We start from the raw sequence: 11,748 nt of genomic DNA, 5'->3' as shown, positions 1-11,748 counted from the left end.
CGTCTGGCCAGATGTGCCAGGCAGATGTTGGCGGCCCGGCCCGGCCCGGCTCGCGCGCCCCCTTTGCTCACCGAGAATTATCCTTGCGTTACAAACACGGACAAAACTCTGCTCGGCTTTAGAGGCGGAACCTCCCAAAGCAGCCCAGCTCCAGCTGTTCTGTAAATGGAGAGAAACTCCGGTGCTGACAGCCCCGCTGAGGGCTCAGGTGTCCCCTGGCGTCACACACCTGCTCTGCAGCACAGGGAGGCGCCAGCCACGTGCCCACCACGTGTGCAACTGGGAAAACATCTGGAACAGCGTCAGGCTGGAGCAGGAGGCGGAGGCTGAGCCAGCTGCTGGCACAAACCCCAGCTGTGACCCACAGCTGGGTGAGGCAGCCAGGAAAGGAGCGAGGGTGACTCTCAGCCCCTGGAGGCGCAGCTTTATGAGGAAATTCACATCTCTAGATGAACTCACCTCTCACAAAGCTCGGCCTGAGGCCATCCTGCCCCTCATTCCCAGTGCTCCTGTGGAAATCCAGGTTCAGATCCTCACCAGCAGGAAAACTCGTTGGGTTGGACTTGCTAAGGTTGACATAGCCATATACAAATGCTAAATCCAACTGCAAACACATTTCTTCTCCACAAACAGAAGCTCAGATGCAGACAAACAGCCTGCAGACATGTCAGTACTGCTGCAGGGTCACAGCAAAGGGGACAATCCCACAGGACATTCCCCAGATTGGTGCTGCCTGCCAACTGATGGGGGAAAAATCATCCAAAAAGATTCAACATCCCAAAATTCAGTCTGGGAAAAGCCACAGAGAAAGAGGAAAAGCACTTCTCTCTAGAGGTGAATATGGATTAGATCAGGTGTATTTTATTTGCTAAGAAAATCAATATTTGCCATGCAAGCAGATACCTGTATCCATGACAGGGACAATTATTTCCATTCTCTGAAAAGCTCTGCCCTGGAAGTCCTGAATTTCCAGAGTACCCAGCACTCGAAAACCTTTTAAATATGCTCAGAGAGCTGCTGGGAGCCCAGAAAAACCCACAACTCCTTTCAAAGGCGGCAAAATCCCTTTCAAATCTCTTTTCCCTGACAGCTATTGACGAGCAATAAATGTCCTTTGCTCCCAAACGCAGAGGGATTTGAAGCAACGATTTCAAGATGAAACAATCTGTCTCCTGTTTCCAGTAACTTTGCCTCGATCCATTAAACAGCACTTTTCAGATGGCTTTATTGGTTTTTCTTTTATGGCTTGCACTGTGACTCACACAGATTGTCCCTTTTAAAACCTTCCAATCAAACGGTGCCTCCGGGCTGGGGGAAATGAGGGAAAAGGGGGAAAACAGCGCTGCTGGAGGGAGCAGCTGGAAATCCAGGAGGCAGAAGTGCCCCACGCTGGGCTCTGCTTTAATCAAAGCTCACCCAGCAGCCACAGATCAAATATTGCACAAATCTGGCACCCAGAGCTGGCTGGGGGCACACAAACACCCCGAGGAGGGAAGGGGGGATGGCTCAGTGGGACATTTGATTTGGTCCCAGAAGTTGGGAACGATTCCCCCAATTCCCCCTGGGCTCAGCAGGGGCAGCTCAGGGGGAGCAGGACGGGGCAGCAGGGTCACAGTCTGGGGCTCTGACAGGAGCACAAGTGGCTGGTTTGCCCTATTTCCCCTTGTTTTCCCCTGTTTCTTCCCCGCTTCCTCCTGTTTTTTCCTTGCTTTCCCTTGTTTCCCCGTTTTCCCTGTTTCCCTCTATTTTTTCCCTGTGTCTCCGTTCCCCCTGTTTTTTCCTTGTTTTCCCATTTCCCTGGTTTCCCCCTATTTTTCCCGTTTTTCCTTGTGTCCCCCTGTTTTCCCCTCTTTTTCCCTGTTTCCCCGTTTTTCTCTGTTTCCCCATTTCCCTGTTCTGGCCTGTTTTCCCGTTTCTCCCTGCTTTTCCCTGTTTTCTCCTCTTTTTTCCATTTCCCCTGCTTCTCCCTGTTTCCCTCTCTTTTCCCCTCTTTTTCCCAGTTTTCCCCTCTTTTTCAATTTCCCCCTGGTTTTCCCTGGTTTTCCTTGCTTCCCCCTGTTTCTTTCCCTGTTTCCCCCTGGTTTTCCCATTTTTTCCTTGGTTTTCCCTGTTTTTCCCTTGTTTTCCCCTGTTTCCCTCCTGTTTTCCCCTGTTTCCCCCTATTTTTCCCTATTTTCCCCATCACTGCCACAGCTCCTGCCTGTTCCCATTCTCTCACCCCCAGCTGTGCCTGGGGTTCCTGCTGGCAGGAGGAGGAAGGAGGAGCATCCCTGAGTTCTGGTGCTGTCCAGGAGCTCAAATGATGCTTTTTTTCTCCATCTCATTTCCAGATGTGACCCACAGCACCCACCAGACTTTTCCCCCACATGGCAGAGCCCAGCTGGGCACTGCAGGAGCCAGGCCAGCTCAGACTGTCCCAGCACCAGAATTAGGGACACATTTTGCTGCCTGGGGAGCAGCATCTGCTGCCCTGACCTCTGCCAGCTGGGGTCTGGCTCATTCACAGCCCAAAATGAGGATTTTCCCCCTCCCTGGACTCCCAACCCAACACTCTTCCTACCACCAACTCCACTCCAAAATTATTCCAGAATTCAAGTCCAATGTGAGATTTAACAGCTTGCTGCTCCAGATAGCCTGGCCCTCATCCAGGAGTATTTTACCTTAATTCCACCTCCCAATCCCAAGAATGCAAAGAATTTCCCCCCTGGCTCTGTCCAGCTCATTCCAGGAGCCCTGAGCAGGGTGAGCTGTTCTGACCAGAACTGCTAAATATGATTTTTTTCCCTCAAATCCCTCAGCAGCAGTGGCAGGACCCCATTCTGTGTCTCACATGAGAAGGATCTCTGAGCTCTCCTTCAGGGAGAAGCAGCTGGAGGAGGTTCAGTGCTTGTGGTTTTCATGTCTGAGGTCACTAAAGGGAGTTTGGAAAGGCAGGGAGGGGTGAGGGGCTCAAAAAAAAAAATCCCTGTTAGCTCTGTTGTAGAAGTTTGGAGCCTTCAGAGAAGGCACTGAAGGGAGGGATTTGGAGGATGTGATAAAGCACACACAAAGGAGCAGGGGTGCATTTCAGCTTGTCCTGTGGAAATTCATTTGGTTTTGGGGTAAAGTTCCAAAATCCCCAGCCCTGTGTGCCCTGTGCTGGGCATCCTTCCCTGTCCCTTGGCTCAGGGATGTGCTGAGCCCACCCTGGGACCTGGGCATTTATGGATGGGAACAAAACCATGGGGAAATGATGGGATTGGCACTTTCCTGCCAAAGGGAACTGCCAATCATTCCACAGCAGAGCCCTCAGTGTGCCCTGGAGGATGCCAGGGCAGGATCCCTGCCCACAAGGGATGCCCCTGGGCTGGGGGGGATCCCAGAGCCCTGAAGCAGGGACAGGGAATGGGATTTACCCACAGCTGGCACCCAGCACCACAGACGGACCCCAGCAGTGTCTGCAAGGGCACAAGCACTGAACAGAGCCAAAAAACCCAACCTGGACATTCAGGAATAACTTAAAATTCCCAAAGGAGGAGAAAACCCAAGAACTGTGTCCACAAGCCTTTGAGTTCAGGGAAAACCCACAAGACAGGAAGCCGATGACATTTTGCTGCACCCCAGGAGAATGAGATGTTCCTGCACCCAGATCCTGCCTGGAGCCTCGCCTGCCTGCCTTGAGATCATTTTAGGAGCAGAGCAGACCTGTCAGCCACACAGGCAGCCAGGACAGAGCTTAACTTGGAGGGATTTTGGTGTCTGGCTCAGCTTTCCCCAGAGGAACACTCATTTTTATTGCTTTTCCCAGCAGTGCCCTTGGCAGGACAAGGTTTGGCCAAAGCCACCCAAAGCAAGCCTGGGAACCCCTGGGGGAGCAGAAATTCCATTCCCAGGGTTTGCCAGCAAAACCCCTCAGCTGCCAGCACAGGGATCCCCCAAAACTGCAGATCTGCATCACCCCTGTGCAAACCTGAGTGCAGCTGCACCTCCAGATTTCCCTGGATTGCCTGGCAGGGATCCCTGGCTCCTGCAGGCTTTGGACTCATCCTGATCCAGCACCAAGCAGGGTTTTCCTGCTCCAGCACCATTTCAGGAGGATTTAAACAGGTTATCCAAGTCAGGAGAACACAGATTTCATTTTTACAACTTTTCACCTGCTCATGGCTCAGAGAGGATCAAGGTGATTTTTTGCTCCAACCCCAAAAAACAGCTGAGCTATTTATTTTCTGATAAACAGCTCCATATTCCCCAGGTCTGCCTGATCCCTGCTGGTTTCTACATGGGACAGCTGTGAACTGACCTCGCCACACGTCTGGAGAAACAATTCTGGGGGCAGCAACATCTCCATGTTCCCTCATCACAGGCATTTTAGGATCACAGAGATTTATTTCACAGGAAAACTTTTTCCCCCCAGCTGCAGGAGCCCCTGGAGGTGCAGATCTTTGGGATTTTCCAGCTGCTAGGAAGCCCAATAAATACAGAAGGAGCTGTTTTTCCAGCCATAGGCATCTCCCCAGGCCTTGGCTTGCAGACAGCTGCTGATGTGGCACGAGGACGTGTGCGGGAGGAGAGCTCATCTCCGGCACGGGGACATCCCAGAATAACCCACTGCCTAATTCCTTCCCCTTCTTTAGGCTTTCCTGAGGGAAAAAAAACCCTAAAAAATCCCTAAATCAGTATTACAGAGCCTGGCTAGGCTGGAGTTTTTATAAAGTCTCTGCTGAAGGTTTTGTGTGATGTGCGATGCTCTCAGTTGACCCTTTAAGAGAAGAGGGATTTCTTATTTATTTCTTATTTATTTCTTATTTATTTTTCTTATTTATTTCTTGTTTATTTCCTATTTATTTCCTATTTCTTATTTCTTGTCCCATGAGGTTTAAATGGCTGAAAATTCCTAATGTCAAGATCAAAACTGAGTTTGTAAAGCTTTAGCACACTGCCCTCCTCATGAGAGAAATCTCCATCAGCTTGTTAATAAAGAGCTCAAAAGCAATGATCTCATCTGCACCTGGAAAATGGCACAAGGAAGTGAAAGCAGCTCACAAACCCCCAAAAAATAAAATAAAAAACTCCACTGCCAAAGATACAAGATCAACACTCTGAAGGTTGGTCACTAATGCTGCTGATGGGATGGTGCAGCCCTTTTCTGTGAGGTTCTTAGGAGGGAAATTCAAATTCTCACAGTTAAAGATGAGACAAGGCAGGATTTAAATCCCATCCCCACCGTGGTTCCTGGTTCCTGATGTGTTTTTACCATTCCCTGCCTCCTGCAGGGCTGAGCTTCATGTGCCAGCTGCAAGGAACTGAATTAAACCTGAATTCTTCAGTCAGAGACTCATCCTGTTTTGTCTAAAATGCATTTTTTAAATTAAAAATATCCACATAAAATGCTCTGGAAAAGGTTCCTCAGGGAAGGGAACCCAGAGTTCATGGGCATCTGGATTCTCCTGCTCACATGGTTCACTTGAGGGAGGAGTGAAGAGCAGGGAGTTGGACTCAATGATCTTTGGAGATCCTTTTCAACTCAATCTACTCCAAGATTTTATAAACCATTCTATAAACACTCACATAAATATAAATATAGCGATAAATATAAATATAATTCTGCCCCAGCCTGTGGTTGGTGCCCACCCAGCCTCCCTCACTCCTCAACAGGACAGCAAGGAAGAGAAACTGAAAATAAAGTTCAAGGGTCAAGAGAAACTCAGGAACCACCCAGAGCCACCAAAGCTGCTGGAGGAGGAGGAGGCACAGCCTTTCCTCCAATTAAAACTCCAAAATTGTCCCAAAACTGCAAAATTGTCCCAAAAGCACCTTTTGGAGCCTGGGCCAGGACACAGCTCCTGCAGGGACCGAGAAAATGGGATCAACCCTCATGAAAGCATTTGGGGAACCCTGCCAGTGCCTGCATCTGATTTTTTGCCTCAACTCCAGCCAGCTTTAATGCAACATCAGCTTGGAAGCTGTAAAACATCAGACAAACAATGTAAACCAATGCAAGCAGCAAGATTTAACAGGAAACAGGCTGGGCTCTTGGTTTGCTGGATGGGAGAGCAGCTGGCTGGGGCAGGGATGATCCCATCCAAAACTCCTCACACCCATTTGCTGATTTGCAAGGAGAAAAAAGGGGGCTGAAGGCTGATTTCATGGGGGGGTTGGTGTAAATCATGTTTGTGGGTTCAATTGGGACAAAAGGCAGAAAAGTCACAAAAAGAGACAGATAAAAAAAATAAAATAATAGCAGCAGGAATGGGATGCCTGGAGATGTTGGGATTTCCTGCTTTTCGAAGGATTGGCAGTGGCATCGAGAGGAATAAATGTCTGTGCCCTGGAGCTGGAAATAGCTGCACTTAACACCTCTTTGGGGGATTTGAAGGCTGGCAGAAAGCTCCAGCAGGAATTTTCTCCTGCCAGCTGCGGCCAGGGCTGAGCTATCCAATGGCCCCGGATCCAATGAGGCTCCAAACAACACCAGGGACAGAGCCAAAAGCTGCTGGGAGGGCTGGGAGCCAAGGGATGGGACAGGCCCCGAGATGGTTAATGGGGTCAGCCCAGCTGATCTAATCCCTAAATCCACCACAATCCATTCCCATCCCTTTCCTCACCTCCCTGTTCCTGCTGCAAGGCCCTGGCAGGGGCTCCTGCTCCAGGGATACCCCACAGGGTAACACTGCTGAACCTCACTGCTCCCAAAATTCAGCCTCACCTGGGCTTCCACTTCCATGGAGCCCACCCAGCTCCTGGAAAAGCATCCAAATCTCCCCCAAAATCTGACCCAGACTCACAGCACTGCAGGATTTCATCTTTGGAGGCTCCACCAGGTGATTTCAGGCAGATCCAGCCCTTCCCACTGACCCTACAGGTGCTGGAGAAGGGCTCAGCCTGATTTCCAGCAGCTCAGAATGATCTCTGCCCAAGCAGAGACAGCTCAGGACATGCTTTGGGTTTTGGGGATCTCTTCTGACCAGCTGCTTTTCCATGGATCCCACCCAGCTCCTGGAAAAGCATCCAAATCTCCCCCAAAATCTGACCCAAACTCACAGCACTGCAGGATTTCATCTTTGGAGGCTCCACCAGGTGATTCCAGAAAGACCCAGCCCTTCCCACTGACCCCTCAGGGATCAGCAGTGCTGGAGAAGGGCTCAGCCTGATTTCCAGCAGCTCAGCCTGATTTCCAGCAGCTCAGGATGATCTCTGCCCAAGCAAAGGCAGCTCAGGACATGCTTTGGGATTTTGGGGATCTCTTCCCACCAGCTGCTTTTCCTTCCCCACCCACTTTTATAGGAGCCTGATGGCTCCCATTGGCTCAGGACACCCTTTTTACAGCAACCACTCTGCCCCATTTCAATTGCATTCAATAATTCCTCAGCTCATTGTCCTGCAGAGATTAGTTACACATAAGCATATTTGAATGATTAACTCCTGGGCTCTGCTGAGGCCTCAGCAGAAAATGCTGAATCCAAAGGCTCCCTCTGACTCTCCCTGCCTCATCAAAATATTGTGGTTTTCCTTGGAGCCTTTGCTCCTGGCCTGCTCCAACCAGCTCAGCTGGCATTGGAGGGAAGATTTCAGCAGGGAAAAGGAAGGGAAAACTCAAAACCCAAAGCGGAAGAAGCAGTGTTTGAAGAGTCAGTCAGAGTTTGGGGTGAAAAGCTGCAGATCCCATCTCATCCCACTGAAGCTGGTGGCTTCCAAGGGTGACAAGAGGGCAGCACAGGGATGGGTGACCCATGGCAACCCCCCAGCAGGTTTTGGGGAGCATGAGGAGCATTTGGGGCCATTTCCAGTGGTCTGAGCTGCTTTTCCCTGTGCTGAGTCTCACCTGAGGTGGTGACACAGGCCAGGGGGTCCTGTCCCACTTGGAGCAGCCCATGGGGATGGGAAAGAAGCAAATTCCTGCTGAGCCCATGGCTGGAGGCAGGGTGCTGAAGAGGGAAAGGGACAAGGTTTAAATTTGCCTGGATTAGCCCATTTTCATCCCCCAGCCTGCTCAACCAGCTGGGCACAGGGAAGCAGCAGCTTTTGGGGGGGTTTCTGGGTGATGAACAGCAAACCTGCAGGAGGAAGAGCTGGATCCCATTTATAGGGGGTGATGAACAGCAAATCTGCAGGGAGGAAGAGCTGGATCCCATTTATAGGGGGTGATGAACACCAAACCTGCAGGAGGAAGAGCTGGATCCCATCCTGAGGGGGTGATGAACACCAAACCTGCAGGAGGAAGAGCTGGATCCCATTTGGAGGAGGTGATGAAGAGCAAACCAGCAGGAGGAAGAGCTGGATCCCATCTGGAAGGGGTGATGAAGAGCAAACCTGCAGGAGGAAGAGCTGGATCCCATTTGGAGGAGGTGATGAAGAGCAAACCTGCAGGAGGAAGAGCTGGATCCCATTTATAGGGGGTGATGAAGAGCAAACCAGCAGGAGGAAGAGCTGGATCCCATCCTGAGGGGGTGATGAACACCAAACCTGCAGGAGGAAGAGCTGGATCCCATTTATAGGGGGTGATGAAGAGCAAACCTGCAGGAGGAAGAGCTGGATCTCATCCTGAGGGGGTGATGAAGAGCACACGTGCAGGATGAGCTGGATCCCACCAGGTTCTGTGTGGGTGTTTCCAGTCCTTCCTTTTCCCTCCCTCCCTCACGGCTGCTGCATCCCTGAGCCAGGGCTTTGTGTCAGGAAATGCAGGAACCACACAGAAGGGAAAATGCAGATGATTTTGAAGGATATTAAAACCCAGCAGATGATAGAGGGGATGGAGATTGGACACTGCAGCTGGTGAGGCTGGAAGGGCTCCAGAGCTCAGCCAAGGAGCTCCAAGCTCAGGTGAATCCTGTCCCACCTTCCCCACAGGATAAGGGACACCAGTGCACCCAGATGGGGACTGGGATGGTGCAGAGCACCCAAGGTGCCTGTCCTGCACATTTCTCCAAATCTCACCTGCTTTTTGTCCACCCCAGACATTTCAGAGCTCAGCGTGTGTTGCTCATCCCTGTCCTGGTCTGGAGCACTCAGAAAACTGAAAACATCAAATTAATAAAAATCCAGCAATTTTTGGAACCCTCTCAGCCCTGTACAATGACCCACACATGGCCATAAAAGCCCTCAGGTTACTCTCCCTCCTTCACAAACAACAAAAACTTTGGAGACTCTTTTAGACCTGGCAAAATCTCTCCAGTCCATGTTTAAAGCCTTCACACATCCCCAGGAGTTAAATTCCACTCTGGTTAAGGGCAGCCATAAAAGAAAAAAATAGGAAAAGCCTGAAACTGGCCAGGCTGAGGTGCACAAAGCCTTTCCTGAGTCCCCTCTGCCAAAAGCCAGAGCGTGTCACAAGTTCAGCTCCCAGCTGAGGCTGCTGCTTCCCAAGGGAGTGGATGTGGTGCCAAGCAAGGCAGCAATCTCTGGGATGCAGAAGGTGCTGTCTGCACACTGCCCTGGCACAGCTGCCACCCCAGGGCAGGCACAGGCAATGAAAAGTTTCATCAGAGAAAATGCAGCACGGAAAATTATCTCTGTGTGTGTGCATGGAAAGAGAAAAATATCTGTGTGTGTGTGCATGGAAAGAGAAAAATATCTATGTGTGTGTGCATGGAAAGAGAAAAATATCTGTGTGTGTGTGCATGGCTCAGGAGCAGGATCCAGAATAATCCCAGCTTGGGCTGGGGTGGATTGAGCTGCAGGGGCCCAGCACAGCCAGGGGAAGGGAATGGTTCTGGACAGGGTCAAATTTAAGGCAGTGGAGCAATTTTTGACCAAATGAAGAAAAATTCAAGAGAAAACTGTGGTTAAGATAATCCTGAAAGGATTTTAGATTTTCTGTGCTGACAGGCACTGACCCCCAAGAGAAAACTGCATTTCACCTGAGGCTGTGGAGAAAAATTAAATTTAAACAAAATTAAATTCTAAAATTAAATGATAGAACTGGGATTATAAGTGTGTAGTTTGAATAGAAGTGTGTAATACCACATGGTAGAAAATTAAAAGTTTTAGAATATAGTAATATATATTTTACTATATATAATATATAGTAAAATATATATAATGTAATATAATATAAAGTTTGGTAAGATAGAAGTATCATATAATATATAGAAGCATAATATATAAAATACACAATATATAGTGTAATATATAATATATAACATATAATATACAATATGTAATATGTAATAGATATGATATATAATACATAATACATAATACATAATACATTATATATGTTATATTATATATGTTATATGCTATATGTTATATGTTATATGTTATATTATATATGTTATATTATATATTATATATGCTATATTATATATTATATATGTTATATTATATATGTTATATGTAATATACACAACATATATAATATATAAAATAGAATATATACAATAGAAGTATTATATAAATATATAGTTTGATAAAATAGAAGTTTTAGGCCAGAGACTGGTCCTTCTTCTTTATGAGTTTAGATAGTTTTGTGTAATTAGATGAAAAAATCTGCATTGCAGGCCATGAGTAGTTAGTTATTAAATTAAAAGTAAAAATAATTTAAATATAATTTCTTAATTAGACAGTTTATCCTTAAAAAGCCTTGTAAAGAGAAATACAGCTCCATTTTTAGTTTGTTAGAATGAAGTAGTGTAGAACTCACAGGCTGTAAGACTATAATATAGATAAGAACTAATAACATCTAAGTCCAAACAAGAAATGCCATCTCACACATTTAATTCCCATCTTAACCAAAAAAAAAACAAAACCAAAAAACCAAAAAATGTCCAGGCCCAGGCTCACACACAGCCCTGAGCCCCACCAAAGCTCTCAGCTCTGCAGGAGGGATTTCCTGCACCTTCCTCAGCACCCCCTGAGCACACCTGGCTCCAGCAGATCCACTCCCCTTGCCCAGCTCCAGAGCACAGGCAGGAGCAGCAGCTCCTTCTCCTCCCATAAAATAAATCCTCTTCTCATAAACTCCTCCAGCAGGGACTGCCAAAGAATCCTCAAGAAGTGTGAATTGATGGGAGAGAAAGCCCAGGTGTTTTCAAGTATCAGATCAGGGATTCTGGCAGCTCATTCCACTTTCTCAGCCCTGAGCAGAGCCAAACACACACAACAGGGGAAAATAGTGAGGGAGAGATAAGAAATGAGAAAATTAAAAGTAATATCCACTTCTTAAATATTCAGGAAGTGCTGAGTTTCTTCTCAGAACACACATTTACCTTTCTTGCAGCCCCAGAGCCACTCAGTGCCACCTTCTCTGCTCCAGGATTAGGAGGGTCCATCTCCTGTGGTTAATTAAGGGGATAATTAAGGGAATAAAAAGCAATGTGGGAGACTGGCAGATCTTCTGTGTGATATTCAGGACATTGGGAAATCACATCAGCAAGGTGATACCTGCATAAATCATTTCTGATCTGGGGGTTCTGACCCAGAAAAGATCAAACAACACAACTCAAACCTGTGCTCAGAGCAAATCCTCACCTGAATTTACAGCTTTAAAACTCATTTCTTGATGCAGTGCACAAGCCACAAGCCCAGAGCCTTTCAAATGTTGTTCAGCACTGGATTTTTAGGGGAATTATTGCTTACAAGCCATGGATGGGTTCACAGAGGGCTACCAGCTGTTAACATCTGGAACTGATACACTGAAAGGTTCAGTGCAGCAGCAAGTGAGGAGTTCTGCATCCTGCACAGCACCCCACAGGCACCCAGCTGCTGGCAGAAACTGAGCCCAGCCACAAATCAATTCCCAAGATGGAACACCCAGCTTCAGGGATCTGC

This window comes from Melospiza melodia, chromosome 21 (assembly GCF_035770615.1).
Source record: "Melospiza melodia melodia isolate bMelMel2 chromosome 21, bMelMel2.pri, whole genome shotgun sequence".
Taxonomy (NCBI): Eukaryota; Metazoa; Chordata; class Aves; order Passeriformes; family Passerellidae; genus Melospiza; species Melospiza melodia.
The sequence above is the reverse complement of the archived record's forward strand: the minus strand, read 5'-3'. Positions refer to the sequence as shown.